Source organism: Podarcis tiliguerta (genome assembly GCF_965153285.1).
Source record: "Podarcis tiliguerta genome assembly, chromosome: Z".
In the NCBI taxonomy this organism is placed as follows: Eukaryota; Metazoa; Chordata; class Lepidosauria; order Squamata; family Lacertidae; genus Podarcis; species Podarcis tiliguerta.
In genome coordinates, this window is record NC_139553.1 from 2,606,229 (window position 1) to 2,627,731 (window position 21,503).

Here is a 21,503-nt window from a genome sequence, read left to right on the forward strand (position 1 = left end):
CATTGTGTTACTACTACTAAATAATCCTGACACACACTATCTGAAGCTCTCAGCCACCCTCAAAGATCCCATCCTTTCTTTCTGGTTGACACTTATACCTGGGACTCCCTACTCAAACACCTACAGGTTGTCCCCTCTCTAGATTCTTGCCAGGCTCTCCTCAAAACCTTTGGCATAACCCCACTACCCCATGAGTTCTTATGCTCTGCTGTGACTCTGCCTAACTCCATGCAGAGGAGGTTAAGGGGTGATATGATAGCCATGTTCAAATATATAAAAGGATGTCACACAGAGGAGGGAGAAAGGTTGTTTTCTGCTGCTCCAGAGAAGCGGACACGGAGCAATGGATCCAAACTACAAGAAAGAAGATTCCACCTAAACATGAGGAAGAACTTCCTGACAGTAAGAGCTGTTTGACAGTGGAATTTGCTGCCAAGGAGTGTGGTGGAGTCTCCTTCTTTGGAGGTCTTTAAGCAGAGGCTTGACAACCATATGTCAGGAGTGCTCTGATGGTGTTTCCTGCTTGGCAGGGGGTTGGGCTCAATGGCCCTTGTGGTCTCTTCCAACTCTATGATTCTATGATTCTATTCTATGATTCAAAATATGCATTCCTTATCAGTGGCGTAGCGTGGGTTGTCAGCACCCGGGGCAAGGCAAGTAATTTGCACCCCCTAACCCGTGGATTTGCACCCCCTAACCCTACCCCCCAGATGTTGCGCCCGGTGTGGCCGCCCCCCCGCCCCCCCGCCCCCCCACGCTACACCACTGTTCCTTATATATCTTAATGACTCCCCTCCCCTGGACAGTGAGCAGCCCGGGAGGGGGGGAGGACTGAAATAGTTAAAATCACAATGCAAAGGGTTAAAGAAAAAACATTTAAATGTTCAGAAGAACAGTTTAAGTGACATCAGCATAATTCAGAAATAAAAGCAAAGCCGCAAAAAAGATGCAATATACAGAAGGGGAGGTGTTGTTGTTGTTAAGAAATGCAATAAAAAACATAGGAGAAAAATGGTGTGGCAGATGAGCTGTGGGTGGGGTCAACATTAGATTCAGTTCACAGCAAAGGGTTGTTGTTGTTTAGTCGCTTAGTCGTGTCCAACTCTTTGTGACCCCATGGACCAGAGCACGCCAGGCACTCCTGTCTTCAGCTGCCTCACGCAGTTTGGTCAAACTCATGCTGCTAGCTTCGAGAAAACTGTCCCACCATCTCGTCCTCTGTCGTCCCCTTCTCCTTGTGCCCTCCATCTTTCCCAACATCAGGGTCTTTTCCAGGGAATCTTCTCTTCTCATGAGGTGGCCAAAGTACTGGAGCCTCAGCTTCAGGATCTGTCCTTCCAGTGAGCGCTCAGGGCTGATTTCCTTCAGAATGGATAGCTTTGATCTTCTTGCAGTCCATGGGACTCTCAAGAGTCTCCTCCAGCACCATAATTCAAAAGCATCAATTCTTCAGCGATCAGCCTTCTTTATGGTCCAGCTCTCACTTCCCTACATCACTACAGCGAAAGGTAAACCTACCTAATTTGCACTTTCTGGAATGAAACACAAAAGCCTCAAAATTTACACTTTTCTGAATTTTGCATTTTGCAATGCAGTCCTCCATTCAAATGGGGATAGAAGAATGCATACACTGGGGCAAAAGTGTCCATACAATGCATCCATTTGCAAAACAATATCAAAGAAACACAAATTATTAGGGTAAACCACTTCTCAAAAAGTTGGGTATTAGGCAAAATTACCTACAAGCACCTGTGCGTTAGGAGGTTTTGCGTCAAAATGCTGGCGAATTTTAATGAAGACTTTAAAAGCCATTTCCAACTCGTGGCACTTTTGCGGCTTCCAACTGGCTGCAGGAAGCTCCTGCAGCCAATCAGAAGCCATGCCTTGGAAGCCAAATGTTTTGAAAGTCGAACTGACTTCAGGAACAGATCCCGTTCAGCTTCCAAGGATCGACTGCACTTCTTCACACAGTGCATAGTTAAACTATGGAACCAAATTCCACAGGATGCTGTGATGGACTCCCATTTGGATGGCTTTGGAAGAGGACAGGACAAATTCACTGAGAACTTGAGGACACTGAGAACGCAGCTGGAAGCAATAATGCTTATGAGTACCAGTCGCAACTGGTTGGTCACTGTGAGAACAAGATTCTGGACTAGACAGGGCAATTGCCCTGATTCAGCAGGCTCTTCTTATTAAATGAATGAATGAATGAGGGTCTGCTCAGATCCCTGCTGCAAAAGCCAAGGAGCTAAAATAATGATGTGTATTGTTCCCAATAGATGCACTGTGTATGCCCCAATTGTAGTTCACATATACATTCCAGAGTAACGGACGAGAAGGACGATCAGAATTCATGTGATGGGCTCACTTTGCTGAAGCTAAGCAGATCTGGGCTTGGCTGGTGCCTGGACCACCTGGGAGCCCCAGGGATGAGCCTGCCTTGAATTCCAGCTTAGAAGAAAGGAGGGGCATAAATTATTGCTGAGCCCAAAGCTCTCAGCCAAAAACTTTTGGTACAAAATGGGGAGGGGAGAGAGAGTAAAATTGCCTTCTTGCCTATGCCTTCCTCTGCTTCAAGTTTTACAAATCAAACAATATTTTATTATTCAGCTAAAGACCCATTAAAAGCAAGATACAGTCTAACCCAAAACCACACCATTCCTAACATAAAATGTAATACACATATATAAAGCAAGAACATGATTTTGTAAACACATTTAAACTGATAGACTCCCTTTGTGAATTTTTGAAGCAACAAAGAGAAACTGCGCAACTCCATTATTGCTAGAAGTCTAGCAAATTCTGTCATTGCATTATTTTCCATCAGGCAATAAGTCAGCCAAATAGCACTCAAGCGTCTTTCCTGGTATTTTCATGGCATAGATGTAAACCATCTATTTGGTCATCTCTGTAAAAGTTGCATGCAAAAATAACATGAATTGAAGTTCCCATTTCTCTGTCAGCACAGAGTGGTCCATTTTGCAGCAGCATTGAGAGGCCTTACTGGGAGATGACATCCCCACCCCAAGGGCTGAAACTGGAACAAAGTGGTGGCATTTTCATTCAATTCTCATATAAATTTATTTTTAAAATGTATAAGTTGCCATACATCTGAAGATGGACACCAAGTTTTTTGAAACGGCAATAGCTATTAACCCAACAATTAAGAGGAATAATAAAAACCAGTCAACTACCGTAGTTGAAAAATACCATAATTTAAAATCCTTGGGCAATAATAATAAAAAATAGGTCAGAGGCAGCAATTGTCTCTGAATGTCAATTGCTGAAAACCACTGGAGGGGAGAGGGCTTTTGTGCTCAGGTTTCCCATAATGGGCATCTGGTTGGCCACTGTGAGAACAGGACGCTGGACTAGATGGGCCATGGGCTGATCCAGCAGACTGTTCTGATGTCCTTATATTTGTAAAGCCATCCAAGTTGGTGGCCATCACCACATCAAGTTGATCTGCAAGTTCTGCCTCGCTGTCTGGTCCTCATGAGTCTGGGAAGTGAGAATGGACTGGGCTGGGCTGCACTGGTGAGATTTCCTTTGAAGGACAGCACACTGAGCAATTATCTCAGGTCCCATGTTGGCTCTGGATCCCAGGCTCTGGAATTCCCTCCCTTGAGAAGCCAGGCTGGTTCCCTCATTGCTGTTCCTCCACCAACATGTATGTATATATATATATACACACACTTCTATTAATGTTTGACATTTTGTTAACTATTATCTTTCATATGTTTTTAGCTTTTTTTGCATTTTATCAGTGCCGTTTTTAATATGTGAGTCCTGGTCTGCAGAGAAGGTGGTATAGAAATAACAACAATTTGATTGGCTAGAACATGACCCAACGGTACCCTCAGCAAACATTGGTTTGTTGGCATCCTCCCAACTGTTCTGCTGCATCACTATGCCCCTAAGTGGCATGCTCAAGTCTCAAAAGGCTTGCAAAAACAACTCTCCACTCCAGAAATACATTTTGGCTCTGCCCCTTGAAAGCTAGTGGCGTGAAATCTTCCAGAGGCTCGCCTTAATCAGAAGAGTGCAGGTGAGCTGGCTGAGAGGCCTGGAAGCCTCAGCCAGAGCCCTGGCTGCCAGCGGCCCGCTCATTCTGCCCAGCTGGCATTTGTGCCATGTGCTAATAAAGCCCCTTCCTTCTCTTTTAAACCCGGAACGGGATCTCCTTTCATATCTCAACCCCATGCCACTAATCCCTCCTTTACAGACTGTTAACTTCTCCGGATTCTGAGGCCACTTGTATCATTACTGAGAGATTTGGAGGGTTTTAAGTTAATAACATGCCATCGACTTACTGGATGGCAAATGCCATCCCAGAGTGCTAAACCCCTGAATCTGCTGTGATCTCAAGCCAATAAGTGGACAAATGAAGGTATAATCTGCAAATTGCTGGGAGGACTGTCTGCTTGTGCAGGACAAGGAAACATCCCCTAATGAATACCTTGGAAAGGGCAACTCCTCCTGCAAGAACAAGCTCCCTTGCCGCCGGCGTCTTGTACCTGGGATATAGTTGCTAATAAACACAGTCCCAAAAAACAAGGGAATGAGGCCCTGAAGCTCAAGCAAGGCAGACTCACAGACTCATTTGCTCTCTCCGCAACCCATGAGAGAACAGCTGGGGCCGGTCCCCAGGAAAAACTGCCAGGGAATGCAGAGTTGAATTTACTTGATTTTGGCTCTCTGCATCCTGCCTCACATCCTGGAACCACTGGGCGGGTCCCAACATAACAACGAAGACTTATTTAAACCTCAGAGAAAATGCAATCAAAATAATGCATCAGAATCAGATAACAGCAGCAGTCATGCCCAAAGGCCTGAACAAACAGCCAGCTTCTCACCAGGCAACCGAATGGCACTACCGCAGGTGTCGACTGAATTTCAGGGTGGGAGAGGGCATTCCAGAGTGGGGGAACCACCACAGAAAAGGCCCACCCCTGCCTTATTGCCAAATCTACAGTTCCAAGCACTGTGGCATCAATGAGGTCCTCCGCAGAAGATGTGAACTTACAGGCAGACAGAGAGGTGCTCCCTTAAGTATTCAAGGTCCAGGTTGTTTGGGACTCTGTATATCAGAAGAGATATATAGCAGAGCCTGTTGTATATCAAAGCACCATAACTCATGGACATTCAGTGAAGATGAATGTTAGAGGATTCAGGACAGAGAAAAGGAAGTAATTGTTCATGAAGCACAGAGTTAATCTATGGAACTATGGAACTTGCTCCCCCAGTAGGCACCACCAACTTAGATGGCTTTAAAAGGGAATTAACAGTAATTTATGGAGGAGAGAACTATCAGTGGCCATAATGGCTATGCTCTGCAGTTGGGAGACAGCAATACTTCCAAATGGCAGCTGGTGGAAACCACTGGAGAGGAGAGTGATACTCTTGTTCTCGAATCCTGCTTGCTGGTTTCCCACTGTGCTGGGCCCGGGGGTAACCCGTGAAACGCGGTACAGGAACAGTCCAGAATCTGAAGGTTCTGGTGGGAGTCAGTCTGACAGGGCCGAGGCAGGACACGAGGCAGGAAACCAGGCAAGGACAGGTACAGGATCTAGCATACAGCATTGCTGCTCCCGCAACCTGGGGGAGGGGGGTGGGTCCGACAGCCTTTTATTTTTGTCAAGGTAGCGGCCGGTCCTGATCCCCCGGTGACTCACCTCCCTGTTTCACCCAAAGGCGAGCACTCTTCCTGCGAGTACTCAGGTCTCTCCTTCTCTCAGACCTCAGTCTCTGCAGCTCGGGAGACGTCGGTGGGTTACTAGACCCAGGGGCCGCCTCAGCCTCTCCTGACCCAACCGGTAGTGGAGCAGCTGGAAGAGATGGCCCAGCTGAAGGCAACAAGGGAATCCCCGCATCTGGAGTCAGGCCCCTGACTCGGCCCAGCTGGTGTTTGTTGCAGGGGAACCTGTGCAGACTGGGACTCTTCAGGATCAGGCCCCAGACTTGGTTCAGGCGATGCCTGAAGCAAAGGATCCGGTGCAGACTGAGACTCCTCTGGTTCCGAGTCCGAGCCCCAGTCCCAGGCCATCACACCCACAGAGATCTGGCTGGTCATTGTGAGAACAGGATGGGCAACTGGCCTGATCCAGCAGGGGCCTTCTTCTTAGGACTTTTCTGATGGCAAGAGTTCAACAGTGGAACGGATGACCTTGGAGGTGGGGGCTCACCTTCATTGGATGTTTTTAAGCAAAGGTTGGATGGCCATCTGTCGGGGGTTCCTTAGGTGTGATTTCTGCATTGCAGAAGGTTAGGCTAGATGGTCCTTGGGTGGCCCTTCCAACTCTACAATTCTAGGTTGTTTACTCCTGGTGTAGACAGTACTGAGCTCAATGGACCAGTGTCCAACTCTGGACAAGGCAGCTTTCTATCATCCAAACATTGCCTGTTTCTGCTTGAGACTGTACAGAACCTGGCAGAATGGAGCTGAGGCCCATGTCTGGGGTACTGCTGCTGCTGCTATAAACACCTGAATGCACACAGTTTGTGCCTTGTTGTGTTGCACAAACTAACAAAGTTCTTCATGCAGGATGCATTCATGGCGCACAGAAGATTTTGTCACATGCCTTGGCAGGCGCTGCCAAGATGCCTGGATTGGTTGAGGGTTTGAACAATTTGCACAACAGCACTGCAAATTTCTCTCATAGAGAAAACAGCCCCAAAAGCAAAGGGTTAAGTCTGTGTGCTCACATTTCAGGTTTTAAGGGGAGGAAACATTTCAGCTTCTGGGGAAATGCGAGACTGCAGGACACATTTAAATGCTGTCATGCCCCATTGGCACCTATTAATGGTAACAATTAGCACTTTCCATACCTTTTTTTCCTTTTCTTTCCTGAGACATGTGTCCAGTGCTCTGAAAGGTTAATTTCCCGCATCTTAAATGCAAGTGCTGTGCATTTACCTCATCACCCCAGGCAAGACCAGCTCCTTCCTGACAGAGTAAACCCTCCTTGTAAAGGGATTACGCAGAGTCAGAGAGGGGAGGGCTACATTGGCTGCTGCTTGGACCTCCTGACCTGGAGGCAGTAGACTAGATGCTGAAGGTTGAGAGGCAGTGGGAGGCAGCCAGGTTTATGGGCACCCCAAGGGGTATACATTTAGCTTGGAGATGAGGAGACTGAGAGCTGAAACGGTGGCCATCTTTAAATGCCTGAAGGATTGCTACATGGGAGATGGAGCATGCTTGTTTTGTGTCGCTCCACAGGCCAGGACCCAAACCAATGGATTCAAATGACAACAAAGGAGATCCCGCCTAAACGGAAGACTTTTCTTATGGTAAGAGCCATTCGGCAGTGGAAAGCGATGGACCCTCCTGCGTTGGAGGTTTTAAAAGCGAGCTTGGCTGGCCATTTCTCATGGATGCTTTAGCTGTGGTTCCTACATTGCAGGGGGTTGGACTAGATGACCCTTGGGGCCCCATTCCAACTCTACAATTCTAAAGTGTGAAGCAATAGAGGTTAAAAATGAGGGACCCCCAGAGGTGGGCTCGGGTGCCAAATGCATCCCCCAAGGCCTCTTCCCTGAGCCCTTGGGACTGGGTCCATGGAAACAGCCTTTACCAGCTCTGCATTGCACTTTCCTTGAGTTCTTTTCTGGCCTCATTGGAACGTGTTCTTCATCCATGTTAGTGCCTCTTGCATGTCTGGATGGAAAACATTGCGCCTGAGAATGTTTGCCTGTACAGTCATACCTCGGGTTACAGATGCTTCAGGTGGCACATTTTCGGGTTGTGCACCGCACCGAACCCGGAAGTACCGGAAGAGGTTACTTCCAGGTTTCGGCGCTCACGCATGCGCAGAAAACTAAATCGCACTTTGCACATGTGCAGAAGCGTCAAATTGCAACCCACGCTTGTGCAGATGCGCCGCTGCAGGTTGCGAACATCCCTCCCGCACGGATCACGTTCGCAACCCACTGTATAGGCATCTACCTGTCTTGGGAAACACTTTGAGGGTGAAGTCAAGCTGTTGGAAGGTTGCAGCGCCTGCGGTGGCTGTAGAGACCAATGCTGGAGAGACATGTTTTGTTGCAGCTGGGGCAGAGGAAAGCATATGGTTGTGCTGCTGCAGATGCACCATGGCGTTTCTTCTTTCTGTGTTCCTCCCAGTGCTCGTTCCTCCTCTGGTCACTGCTATGGATGCAAGACCTGACTATGTCTCCAGGCACTGCAGTTATCTGCAATGGATTCCCACACGGCAGGGTGTCCAGTTCTGGGCACCACAGTTCAAGAAGGACACTGACAAACTGGAACGTGTCCAGAGGAGGGCAACCAAAATGGTCAAAGACCTGGAAACGATGCCTTATGAGGAACGGCTAAGGGAGCTGGGCATGTTTAGCCTGGAGAAGAGGAGGTTAAGGGGGGATATGATAGCCATGTTCAAATATATAAAAGGATGTCACATAGAGGAGGGAGAAAGGTTGTTTTCTGCTGCTCCAGAGAAGCGGACACGGAGCAATGGATCCAAACGACAAGAAAGAAGATTCCACCTAAACATTAGGAAGAACTTCCTGACAGTAAGAGCTGTTAGACAGTGGAATTTGCTGCCAAGGAGTGTGGTGGAGTCTCCTTCTTTGGAGGTCTTTGAGCAGAGGCTTGACAACCATATGTCAGGAGTGCTCTGATGGTGTCTCCTGCTTGGCAGGGGGTTGGACTCGATGGCCCTTGTGGTCTCTTCCAACTCTATGATTCTATGATTCTAGGGTTGATGATGTTGCCAGCCTTCACCTCACATTCGCAGACATATTTGTCACCAGTGCTTTCCCCCGGGGTACTCAGCTATACTCCACGATCATCATTTCATCAGCTATACTCCACGATCATCGCAATGATCACAAATCAAGGCTTGACACATCTCACTTAGCATATCATGAGTCTATCTCATCTATGAGTTTCACCTTTGAAGTTGAATTCCTGAAATAAACAAACTTTTCCACGATATTCTAATTTTTCGATTTTCACCTGTATTGCTTGTTGTTTGGGAATAAAATCTGTAATCTTCTCACTCACATGTGTTTGTATTGCTTCTGAATCTAATTTTAAAATAAACATCTTGCATTTGGCAAGACAAGCCCATCCTTGAGGGTTCTGCTACCTTTCATTCAGTGAACATGGCCATGCCAGCGTTGACGTCGTTGAGATAGAAGTGCCAGCATGCTTTGAATATGGACTTGGGACAGCACCCTTTTTTTGAGGCTCTGTCTTGCCATGTGATGCCCAAAATTTTCCTGACATAGCACATGTAGAAGGCAACGAGGCATCACTCCTGGCTGTGTGTGTATGTTTGTCTGCGTGCATATGTAGAAACAGGAAATCAGCCCTGAGTGCTCACTGGAAGGACAGATCGTGAAGCTGAGGCTCCAAGACTTTGGCCACCTCATGAGAAGAGAAGACTCCCTGGAAAAGTCCCTGATGTTGGGAAAGATGGAGGGCACAAGGAGAAGGGGACGACAGAGGATGAGATGGTTAGACATTGTTCTCGAAGCTACAAACATGAATCTGACCAAACTGCGGGAGGCAGTGGAAGACAGGAGTGCCTGGCATGCTCTGGTCCATGGGGTCACGAAGAGTCGGACACGACTGAACGACTAAACAACATATGTAGAAACTTCTGCGTCTTTTGTGGAATGAAGCCTGCTGTGATAAGGTAAGAGTTACAGCCACCATTGCTCTCCCTTCTTTTCACTTTGCCTTGGCCCTCAAGCGGCATGTGGGCCCTGGAAAGTTGCTCACGAGGGAGTATAGCCCTCATGCCGGAAAGTTTTCTCTGCTTCTAACCCACAGAATGGCCACAACTGGGCAAAGAAAACAGGAAACCAGGCTGCCAAAAGCACAGGGCAAACAACAACAACAAAAAAGCAGTGAATTTGCCACCCAGAATTGGGCCCCCGCCAGCTGCTTTTGAATAACCCCCTCATCCTGGTTTCTGAGCAAGCTACTGTTCTAAGCAACATCCACCAATGTACTATTTACTGGCATTTTTACTTGTGTTCCCATCAAGTTGCAGCAATGCCATGATATGCTCTCCATAAGGTGACCAGTTGGGTCTAACGCAGAGCATCCATGGCCAAAACCTTGCTCTTTAAGGAAGCCTTTCAGGTTGGCCAAGCCTGTGGCCATCTCTCAATATGCAGCTTTCCAGGGCTGCTTGGGGGATTTGGTGAAAGCAAATTCTTATAAGAACTGACCTGAATCCACCCTCACAGAACACAAAGATCAGGGTTCATTCTTTCTTGGTCTTATCACTTTCCTGAATTCTGTGGCGCAGTTTTCAGTTTAAAAACAACCGAGCAGCATCTTAAAGAACTATATTTTAAGATATAATATAAGAGCCCAAGGAGAACGTGCTGGATCAGGTCCAAACCCAGATGCTTGTGGGGAACCAGCAAGCAGGAGCTGAGCGCAAGAGCCTTCTTCTCCCCTGCTGTGGTTTCCAGCAACTGATGTTCAGAAGTACAGTGGTAGGTACCTCGGGTTAAGAACTTAATTCGTTCCGGAGGTCCGTTCTTAACCTGAAAGTGTTCTTAACCTGAGGTACCACTTTAGCTAATGGGGCCCCCCGCTGTCGCTGCGCGATTTCTGCTCTCATCCTGAAGCAAAGTTCTTAACCTGAGGTACTATTTCTGGGTTAGCAGAGTCTGTAACCTGAAGCGCCTGTAACCTGAAGCACCTGTAACCCAAGGTACCACTGTACAGGTGCCTCTGACCGTGGAGGCAGAGCACAGCCATTATGGCTAACAGCCATTGATATCCCTCCTCCATGAATTTTTCCCAATCCTCTTTTAAAGCCCTTTTAAAGACCATCACTACATCCTGCAGGAAGAAGAAGAGTTTGGATTTGATATCCCGCCTTTCACTCCCTTTAAGGAGTCTCAAAGCGGCTAACATTCTCCTTTTCCTTCCTCCCCCACAACAAACACTCTGTGAGGTGAGTGGGGCTGAGAGACTTCAGAGAAGTGTGACTGGCACAAGGTCACCCAGCAGCCGCATGTGGAGGAGCGGGGAAGCGAACCCGGTTCCCCAGATTACGAGTCCACCGCTCTTAACCACTACACCACACTGGCTCTCTCACACTGGTTCCACAGTATGCAATGCCCCAAGAAATCCTTTCTATTATCGGTCCTAGATGTCACGTATTCTAGTGTTAAGAGAGAGGGAGAGAAACATTCCTCTATCCACTTTCTCTATGATGTGCATAATTTTTTTAAAAAAACTTCTATCATGTTGCCTCTTACTCGCCTCTTCTGTAAGCTAAAAAAGTCCTCCCCCCCCATCCACTTGATCATTTTGGCTGCCCCTTTCTGAACCTTTCTGAGCTCTACAATTTAGAAATATGTTCAGAATGTGTTTAGAAATGTGCATTTAGGGAGAAATTATGCGTTGAAACACTAATTTAATATGGAGGTTTCACGTGAATTATTATTTATTGTCATGATTATTTGCAGGGAGGTGCAGTAATGAGACAGAACAGACACATGCAAAAGCAATGTGAGCCGGATATATATTGTTCATCCCTCATTATTTCCCCTTACTCCTTTTTCTGAGTATTATTGGTTTGGGAGTTCTGTTGAAATGACTATATATATATTTGCCCTGCATTAGTATGTTTTCTCAACCTGAGTTTGATTCTTATTGTGTTTGATCATTTTACAGTCGGCCACCTTGTTATTTATTTATTTATTTAAAACAAGTACCTATCACTATTTTAAAAAAAATCAATAATTTCTGTACGTTTAACAAACATTAAGAGAAACAAAGTCCAAACAAGCATCTATAAGCAAAGCAGGATATAGCACTTAAATAAAACAATAAAGTAAAAGAAAGATCATTCAAGGTACTGATTATGTTTCTTGCTTGCCTATTGGTTTGCACCACAGCCACTCTGGAAACAGAGAAAATGGGAAAAGTTGGGCCAATCAGGGTAGATCAGAGGTGACATGAGGTCACAGGCTAAGATTTGACCAGAACTGGAAAAGCTTGCAGGTATGACCAGCTTCCAGCCAATCAGAAGGCCAAGCTGGGAAGGCCAATCAGGGATGTCCTTCAAAATGGCAGAGACGGGGCAGGCTGACAGGCCTGCAGACGTGACAAAATCAAGTTCTAATTCATTCAGATATGAGCCAGCATCAGCTGTGCTGCTCCTCTAGCTGAAAATTCAGGTCAACAACCATCCCAGGCAGATCAGGTAAAAGTGTGCAGCAGCAATAGCCGAAAGAGAAAAGAAAAAGAAGAGGGAGAGGGAAAGCGAGAGGGAGAGGGAGAGGGAGAGGGAGAGGGAGAGGGAGAGGGAGAGGGAAAGGCCTGGCATGGGGGGGTCTGCAGGAGCCAGCTGGAGCTGGTTAGCAAAAGCAGTGGAGGAATCTCCTACGAGCACCTCGGCAGGAAACTTAAGCCAGGGACGGGGAGCAGAAGGAGGAGGCTGGGTTGCACAGAGCCTACATCTGCAAAAGTTAAAGCCTGACCAAACATTCCTGAAAGACAACTCACCTAAGAGGAGAAGCAGCGGTGGCCGTCAGAGACCCCCATGCCATGGCACCCTGGACAGCTCTGAAGCCGAGCAGCGGGAGGGGGTGACTTCATCGGGCGCTGGAATGGAATTTGGTACCTGGCGCCGGAATGCCGTTTGAGCCAGGAAAGGTGGAAAGCCGCCCAGGGTAGGCAGCGAAGGGGCTGCCGGTACTCTCCTTGCTGTAAGGGGGAGCGCAGCCCAGAAGCAGCCTCCAGGCAGAGAGGCTCCCCAAGTGAATCTGCCTGCCGTCAGTTCAGGTGGAAGTCAGGGAGTGACTGAGGAAGCTCTGGCAAGGCTAGAAAGACCTGTCTGCATGCCAAGCCAGGAGAACAGCAAGGGAGCACAGAACTTTGCAGATGAACCTCATTTCTCCTCAAAAGTGAACACGGCCAATGAAAGACCGGTTCCCTCATCACCTGACACTCCAGTGCTGTGCAGCCCATTGGCAGGGAGATTTTGACACCTCCTGGTTCCCCGAAAGGGGTGGTGTTTTTCTGCCAGAGTGAGGTGGAACTGGATTTACCTGTCCCTTCCCTGCTTTGCATCTGCCAAAGAACTCTCATTATCTTAATGAGCTCAGGTGTTTCCCATCCAGCTATCATCTAAGCAGCTTTAATTGCAGTTTTATCCAGAGCAAACCGCAAGAAAGGGAGAAGGAAGTTCGCAAACTAGCGATGGGCCCCTTGCAAGGAATTCTCTGGCTGTACGTTATCTTTGAAAACCGAGCTGTGAGGAGGAGGCGGGGAAGGAGGCCACAGATATTCCTCTTCTCGTTCTCCTGCCTCCTCCCACTGTCAAATTTTAGACTGTAGGTCTCTTGGAGCTGGGACCTGAGTTTATATGTTCATATAACTACAAAGCACCTTGTCCATTGCTGGGGGCTAAGAATGGACTAAGAAGTAGAGAAGGAAAGCACACAGTGGCTTCTGTCATGGGCCGGGGTCCAGGGAATGCCAGGAGACCGCACCCATTGCCTCTGAGGGAAAGCAAGAGAATGCCCACCTGGCCCAATACATCAGAAGCTGCAGGGAGCTCCTTGCCAGAAAGGACACTTGGCGTCAACTGCCAACTGTCCTGGGGCTGCAGAAGTAAAGGACATAAGAACATATGAAGATCCTACTAGATCAGGCCAACGACCTATGTAGTCCAGCAACCTGTACTCTTGGTTTTTTCACCTACCTCGTAGCAACTTGTCACAACTTTCTGGTATTGGTGGTTAGGCATTGGAAAATGTGTACTGTGCTGGAGGATTGGGTATGGCCATCATCTACCCCTCCTCTTTTGGGTATTCCATTACAGGAACCGGGTGGTCATGGATCCTGCTGGTGGCTAGGGCCATGGCACGGCCACCGGTGATGTCATGGGGAAGCTTCCAGTTGTATTTGCATCAACAAGCTCCTCCCACTGGTTGTCAACCCTGAAATGACTCCCTGCTGAGTCGGGTGGAGTCATGTATTGCTGTTTTATCCAATGCCTAAGCCAATACTACTCACATGCTGTAAATAATAAAGTTGTGGTTTGCCCATTAACCAAAAATAATGTGTCTTTGAGTCTTATTATAATCCTATGCAGGTTGCGGGTCCTCGACTCACAATCTGTTCTCATGGCGGCCAAGCAGATTCTCCAATGGGAAACTCACAAGCAAGACCTGAACACAAGAGCAACACTCCCCTCCTGTTGTTGTTGTTGTTTAGTCGTTCAGTCGTGTCCGACTCTTCGTGACCCCATGGACCAGAGCACGCCAGGCACTCCTGTCTTCCACTGCCACCCGCAGTTTGGTCAGGTTCATGTTTGTAGCTTCGAGAACACTGTCTAACCATCTCATCCTCTGTCGTCCCCTTCTCCTTGTGCCCTCCATCTTTCCCAACATCAGGGTCTTTTCCTGTGAGTCTTCTCTTCTCATGAGATGGCCAAAGTCTTGGAGCCTCAGCTTCACGATCTGTCCTTCCAGTGAGCACTCAGGGCTGATTTCCTTAAGAATGGATGCGTTTGATCTTCTTGCAATCCTTGTCCTCCGCTCTTCCCCAGTAGCATGTTGGATGCCTTCCAACCTGAGGGGCTCATCTTCCAGCATCATATCTTTTATATGCCTGTTGTCTTTGTCCATGGAGTTTTCTTGGCAGGGATACTGGAGTGGCTTGCCGGTTCCTGCTCCAGGTGGATCACGTTTGGTCAAAACTCTCCACTATGACCTGTTCATCTTGGGTGCCCTGCTCGGCATAGTTCATAGCTTCTCTGAGTTCTTCAAGCCCCTTCGCCACGGCAAGGCAGTGATCCATGAAGGGGCTCCCCTCCTGTAGTTTCTAGCAACTAGTATTCAGAAGCATTTCCTGCCTTCGACTATGGAAGCAGAGCAGAGCTAGTAGACACCAATCGCCTTGTCCTCCATGGATATTTCCAATCCTATATATATATGCATGAAATCCATGTTGGTGACCATCACTGCCATCTATGGGATGTGAGTTTGATGTGCTGCGTGAAGAAACACTTTTTTTCTTTAATCCACCCTGAATCTTATGAGAGAGGGAGAAAAGCTGTCCTCTAGCCACTTTTTCCATAGATGCATCATTTTCTAAACTTCTGTCATGCCACCTCTTTCTCACAAAATCTCCACACTAAAAAGTCCCAAACATTGTAGCCTTTCTTCAGCGGGGCCACGCCATTATGATCTCATCCACCAGCCAGAGGAAAACAGAGCTATTCAAGCCAGGAAACCAGCATTGGAAGATCTGCCTGGCCCCAACGGGGCATCAATGGCCCCTTGCGGATCCCCACTTGCTTCTAGCCACGAAGTCCAATTTCTCCTGCTTCTCTCCCTTTCCACCCCACTCTCTTTTCCTTGAGTGAGGTCAACCTCTCCTTCTCCCTCTATCTGGGAGCCGCTTTGGAAGACCACAAACTGTCTGAAAAGTGGGATAAAAATATAACAAACAAGGGAAGAAAGCTTCTTCTTTGGCAATCACTTGTAGCCGAGTAAGATTGTTTTCTATAAACACAGTTTTAACAATGAGAGCGTAGGTGACTGTGGAGGCCAATTCTGGACCCACACGTTCTTCCACAGTGGGGACATTGGTTTCTGGGCGGGAGTTGATCACAGTGTGGATTTGCCAAGCATGCCTTCCTCTTAGCATGTTTTCCCCTTGCGTCCTGAGTTCGAGTGTCTTCTGAGCCCATGACACCTTTGGTAAAGGCTGCTCTCCAATACTGGAGGAAGGGGGTGCGGGTGGGTACGGGCACCATGGGCAGCAGAGCACCCTAGGGCAGCCCAGCCACCACCTTCCTCTCAGCCGCGGCTGCCCTCTAGAGGGCTCAGCGCTGCCAGAAAATGTTAGATGCTTCCTACACAGGAGGGTGCATTTATTCGGACGGTGTGCCCTGCCCACTTGGATGCTCTGACCATTTCATGTGGGTGTGCATGTACCCCCCCCCTCCCACCCCAAGTTCCGGCGGGGGTTGCTATGCCGGTGGAAGGCAGAGAAGGATACACCTGCAGTTCTTGCCATCCAAATATCTTCTAGGGATTGCAGAAGTTCCCAATTGCCCAGTCTTGGGTTTGAAAGTGGAACCAAAACATTTAAGAATTTCCCATTATTCCATTATTCCAGAGTGCAGGACATACGATACGATAATCTTTATTGTCATTGTCCCATACAGGACAACGAAATTGAAAATTCTACACCAGACATTCAAAAACCAACAAGCCTGCTATCCGAGCTATCCCAGCCTGGTTAGCCCCCTAAAAACTCTGATACCCCATAATTAAATATAATATGCTCCCACAGAGACTACCTTACATTGCGTTTAAAACCAAAATCGCATTTGGATAGAAACTGTTTCTCAGGCAGCTAGTCCTAGTCTTTATAACCCTGTACCTTCTTCCAGAAGCTGAAAGAGATCATTTCCGGGGTGCGCACTATCCTGCGCTAGCTCTGCAGCTTTCTTATGGCACCTGGAAGCATAGATTTGATCCAAGGTGAGAAGAGTGCACCCAATTATTCTCTCCGCAGTCTTTACAACCCTGGACAGCATTGTTTTTCCCCTGACCGTGCAGCTCCCAAACCACACACAGAGACCATAAGTTAATACTCTCAACAGTACAATGGTAAAATGCCATCAACAGGTCCTTTGAGAAATTATTTTTCCAGAGGATTCTCAGAAAGTATAACCTCTGCTGTGCCTTCTTCATCAGGTCTTTACTGTTTTCTAACCAGGTTAGGTCATCTCTCAACTCCACCAGGGCCGTCTTACCCATAGAGGCTAGTGGCGTGGGGCACCAGGGCGCCAAGTTCTGGAGGGCGCCAGGGAAGAAGCGGAGTCTGGGCGCGGCACCTCCTGGCATTAGCTCGCCGCCCTTGCCTGCTTCCGCCCATGCCGCGCTGAAGCAGCGCCGCGCCCAGAGCCTCCGTCTGCCATGGCCACTGCGGCACGAAGCGGCCAGCTGAGCTGGGAGGCGCCGTGTCCAGCCTCCACCTCTTCCCCGCTGGAGGAGCCGCCCTACAGGCGCTGCCTGCCTCCTCCAGCCCCACAGGCAGTGCCGTCCTCCCTAAAAAAAGTCTGGGAAATAGGGTGGGGGTGCACCGGAGGGAGCTTTGCATCACTGTGCCAGATATGCTTAAGATGGCCCTGCAGGACATGTGCAGTTTGACAGAGAACTGCAACTCCCCGACGCCTCTTGCATTACAGTCACACTCACCAGTGTGCATTGATCTAAACAAACAACAGAAAACACTGCAAGAAGCTGTTTTTTAATGTGACAGAATCAAGAGCCCTTTTCTGCAGTTTAATGCAGACTGATGAAAAACAAATCCACCAAAAAGCAAGCTTATTATTTGTTTGTTGCATTTACACAGTTTTTCTTCAAGGAGCTCAAGGTGGCATACATGCTTCTCCCTCATTTACTCCCTACAACAACCCTGTGAGGTAGGCAAGGCTGAGAGGCAATGACTGGGCCAAAGTCACATCCTGTAAGCTTCATGGCAAAGTGGGGTTTTGAACCCTCGTCTCCCAGGTCCTTGTTTAGCACTCTAGCCACAGCCCCACACTGGCTGCCTCTTAGTGTGACTGTACATGCAGTTCATATGACTGTGTTGATTGCATTAGGTTCTTTCTGTGCAGTGTCTCAACAATAGTCCAAACAGGAAGAAAAATATCCTGGAAAAAAGTGACTGGAAAAAGTGGAGTGCCACAGGGTTCTTCAACATCTTTATAAATGCCTTGGATGAAGGAATTGAGGGGGTGCTCCTCAAATTTGCAGATGGCACCAAATTGGGATGGGTAGCTCAACATCAAGGGGCCTGGCCCCTGCCAGCAAATATTGAGGGGTCCGAAGACCCCTCCACCCTGGTATGCCTGCTCTAGGTGAAGGATTTCTTCACAAGTGTACACAGCCTTTACATATAATGATGCTCCCCCTTCCTTTCTGTTTGGTTTTTTCCTTTTGAATATTTTATACCCTTCAATTCCTACATTCCAGTCATGGGTCTCATCCCATGATGTTTCAGTAATGCCCACCAGGTCATATTTGCTATCCTGTATTAAAAGCTCCAATTCGTCTTGCTTGGTTCCCATACTCTGTGCATTTGTGTAGAGACACAAATCAGAAGTGCAACAGGAATGACGGGGACGCAAATTCATGGTGCAACAGGAAAGACAAGGGGGGTGCAAATCAGTGGCAGAACAGGAAATATAGGGGGACGCAAATCAGTGGGGCAACAGGAAACGGGGGACGCAAATTCATGTTTGTCCCTTTTCTCTTGAACGGGTCATACCCCTCAATTCCTACATTCCGGTCATGGGTCTCATACCACAATATTTCAGTAATGCCTACCAGGCACTGGCAAAGGAACAGGGGGCGGGGGGAGCGAACCGCTCCCGTCACCATCGGGGAGGGGGGTATCATCGCGGCCACCCCCGGATACGCGTCGTGCACCCCCCACCATGCCAGGCATCACACCCCCACGGGTAACGTGCCACGCCCTCAGGATGCACACCACGCTCCCGTGGGCTGCATGCCACGCCCCCAGGACGCACACCATACCCCTGCAGGTGACATTCCACCCCCCCAGGATGCGCACCAGCCCCACCCCCACCTGCTCTCCGCCCCCGGTGCTGGAGCATGCAGCTTTGCCACTGCTACCAGGTCATATCTGCCATCCTGAATTAAAAGCTGCAGTTGGTCTGGCTTGGTTCCCATACTCTGTGCATTTGTGTAGAGACAACTGAAACCACGAGTCCTTCCCCCCAGCTGCTTCCTTCTTGTACTTTCTTGCCCTTTAGCAGGTTTCTGGAACATCCCCTCAGCTTGCTGAGCATCAATGTAGCTATTATCCCCAGTTCCATGTCTTCTTCTGTCATCTGTAATGTTGTCTCCTTCCCCCTAAAGTTCTAGTTTAAAGCCGTCCTGACCACCTTCACGAGACTCTTAGCAAACACATTCTTGCCACCCGCTGTGAGGTGCAGCCCATCTCTTGCCAAAAGTCCTTCCTCAAGGAAGCGGGGACCATGATCGAAGGAACAAAACCCTTCCTGACAACACTACCTGCACAGCCAGTGGTTTACCTCCAGGATTTCCCTCTCTCTTCCTGGGCCACGACCTTCAACAGGAAGGAGTGATGAAAAGACCACCTGTGCCCCAAGGCTCTTCAGCTCCATGCCCAGAGTCCCATAGTCCCTTGCTATACGTTAAAGTCTGTGTGTGGCAGTATCATTTGTACCCGCATGAGTCTGAAGGAAGTGGGAGTGGTCAGTGGGCTTGAGAACACTTGGCAACTTCTCCATCACATCATTTGCACCTGGAAGACAGCACACCTCCCAGGACATCCTGTTTCCTCCGCACACTGCTGCCTCTCTTCCCCTCAGTTGGGAGATGCCTATCACCACCACTCGTCTCCTCCTCCTCTGGGGAGGGCAGGAATCGTTCTATGTGCTGTGCCTTCCAAAGCCTGCTTGGAGTGCTCTAAGTCTGCACCTGCTGCTCTTGAGTCTTCCCCTCTTGTCTCCTGGAGCTTATTTTGATATCGTGGGGGTAAGTTACAAAGGCAGGAACCTTATGGCTCGAGTATTTCCTTCTCCTTCCTTGTTGAAAGGATAAAATGGGGAGGAGGAGAAGTATCTATGCCACCCTGAGCACCTTGGAGGAAAGGCAGGATAGAAAAGTCAAAAAGAAGCAAATAGGTAACAAAACCAAGTAACCACACTCAGTCTTGTGGACGGCAGAATTTACACTCAACTTAGGCTGAGCACACTGAGGACTAGCACAAACAATTCTGGATTGGGAGAAAACCTGAATTTTTGCGCTACAGACAGATTGTTGTTATTCAGTTTCTATCCTGGTCTTCCTCTTGCAGTGTATGCAGTGTGTAACTGTATCTGGAATGTTTTAACCAGTGCTAAGAAACGAGGTGCCGGAACTCACCATGAACACCTCCCTTTTTCTCCTATAATAGCAATGGTACCCTCTGGAACTTTGTCCTGGTAAGTTCCAGCTGAAATAAAGCCCTGGTTTTAACTATTTTTGGAATGGTGGGTTTTCAAAAACCATTTTCCTGCGGATGTGTTTGCTGCCATGGGCTCTTTAGGGAAGATGGTGGGGGATATAAATCCAATAAATTAATATATGTACCCCTCCTCCCTTTTCCTTTTCATAAAAGGTCAAGCTCCAACAGCACGGGGAAGGCTTTCCTTTTATGTCCACATTTAAACCAGGCTCCATACACGATCCCTTAGACGACTCAACAGCCCTGCTCTCCTCTTTTGCCTCCGGCACCCATATTCTGCTCATCAGATTTGTGTTTCTTGGTTGCCATCTCATCAGCATCCTTTGAGGAAGGCAGAGCTGAGCCCGCACAGCTCCAAGTGAAATTAAGCAATTGCATCGCTAGAGGGCACTAACGCTTCTTCAGCAACTCATTCAAGAAGGAATGGGGGGAGAGAAAACACCTGTGCTAGGGCTAAGATGTAGGCCTGGGGTGTGTGATCTACAGGAACACACAGGCACACCCAGAGTGAAATTTCACTAGCATTATAAGCACTCATTTTGCTATCTCCCATAACAATCCCCACCCAAGAAGGAACTTTCAAAATTTGTCCATCGTTCTGCTTCAGTTGAAAGTTGGTGGCAACTTCAGGCAACGTCAGTACTAATGGGATGACTAACGAGGCATCAGCCAATCGAACTCTTCATTATGGTCAATGGTCAGTGTTCAAGGCTATCCAAGCAATGTCGAGAGACAAGGGGGAAGCTACCCAACGCAGCATCCCGAAAAGAAAAGAAAACAGTACGCTTGTAATCCTGAAGAATGTTTGAAAATGTGTAAGAAATGCTTGCCGAAATCTTAGCTCATATCCTGTGTAGAAGAGGGGATTTTAGTAGATGCAGGTTCTCTTATTCACTGTGTGGGGATCTACACATGCTGATATCCCCTCTTTTCTACGCAAGAGTCAACTCATCCCACCTGTGGACTTCCTACATTTCAAATCAAATCTGGACTTATGAAGCAGCCTTAGATGAGGTCTGGCTATTTGTCTATCTAAGCCAGTATTGTCTTGTCTACTCTGACTGTCAGTAGGGCTTCAGGCCTACTACCTAATTTTACTTTATTTTTAAGAAAAACCTGAGGATGTCGGGGATTGAACTTGGGACATTCTACATTCAAAGCTAACGCTCCTTCGCTGAGTTTGGTTGCTCCACATCGCCACCAGCCCATTTGGGTTCTTCCCCTCCAGACATTACACCATCCACCCCCAAACCCTCTCAGTAATAATGACTCTCCCTTTCAGACTTTTAGCACCCCCAAATGTCAAGTCTTAATGGTATGGTCTGTTATGTAAATGAACATGAGCCACAATTGCACCAGAGACCTCATTCATCTTGCTAATGAAGCACCCTCAGCACAACATCTGTTTCCCCCTTGCAACAGGCGGGAAAATGTTTTCAAAAAGAGCTGCTTCTGTTTTTTAAGAGAGTTTCTTCTTGCTCTA

At 48.0% G+C, this 21,503-nt stretch overlaps 1 protein-coding gene across 10 annotated transcripts in view; it reads right to left on the bottom strand.

Annotated features, from left to right (window-relative positions):
- Positions 1-21,503, bottom strand: part of DAB2IP (DAB2 interacting protein) — a 312,170-nt gene that overhangs the window by 221,714 nt on the left and 68,953 nt on the right. The window contains exon 1 of one of the 10 annotated variants that reach the window (XM_083422921.1): positions 12,503-12,908. The exons of the other annotated variants lie outside the window; for them this stretch is intronic. The gene's annotated coding sequence lies outside the window, so the exon portion shown is untranslated. Of the gene's footprint in view, positions 1-12,502; positions 12,909-21,503 lie in introns of those variants that run through there. 10 annotated transcript variants of the gene reach the window in all.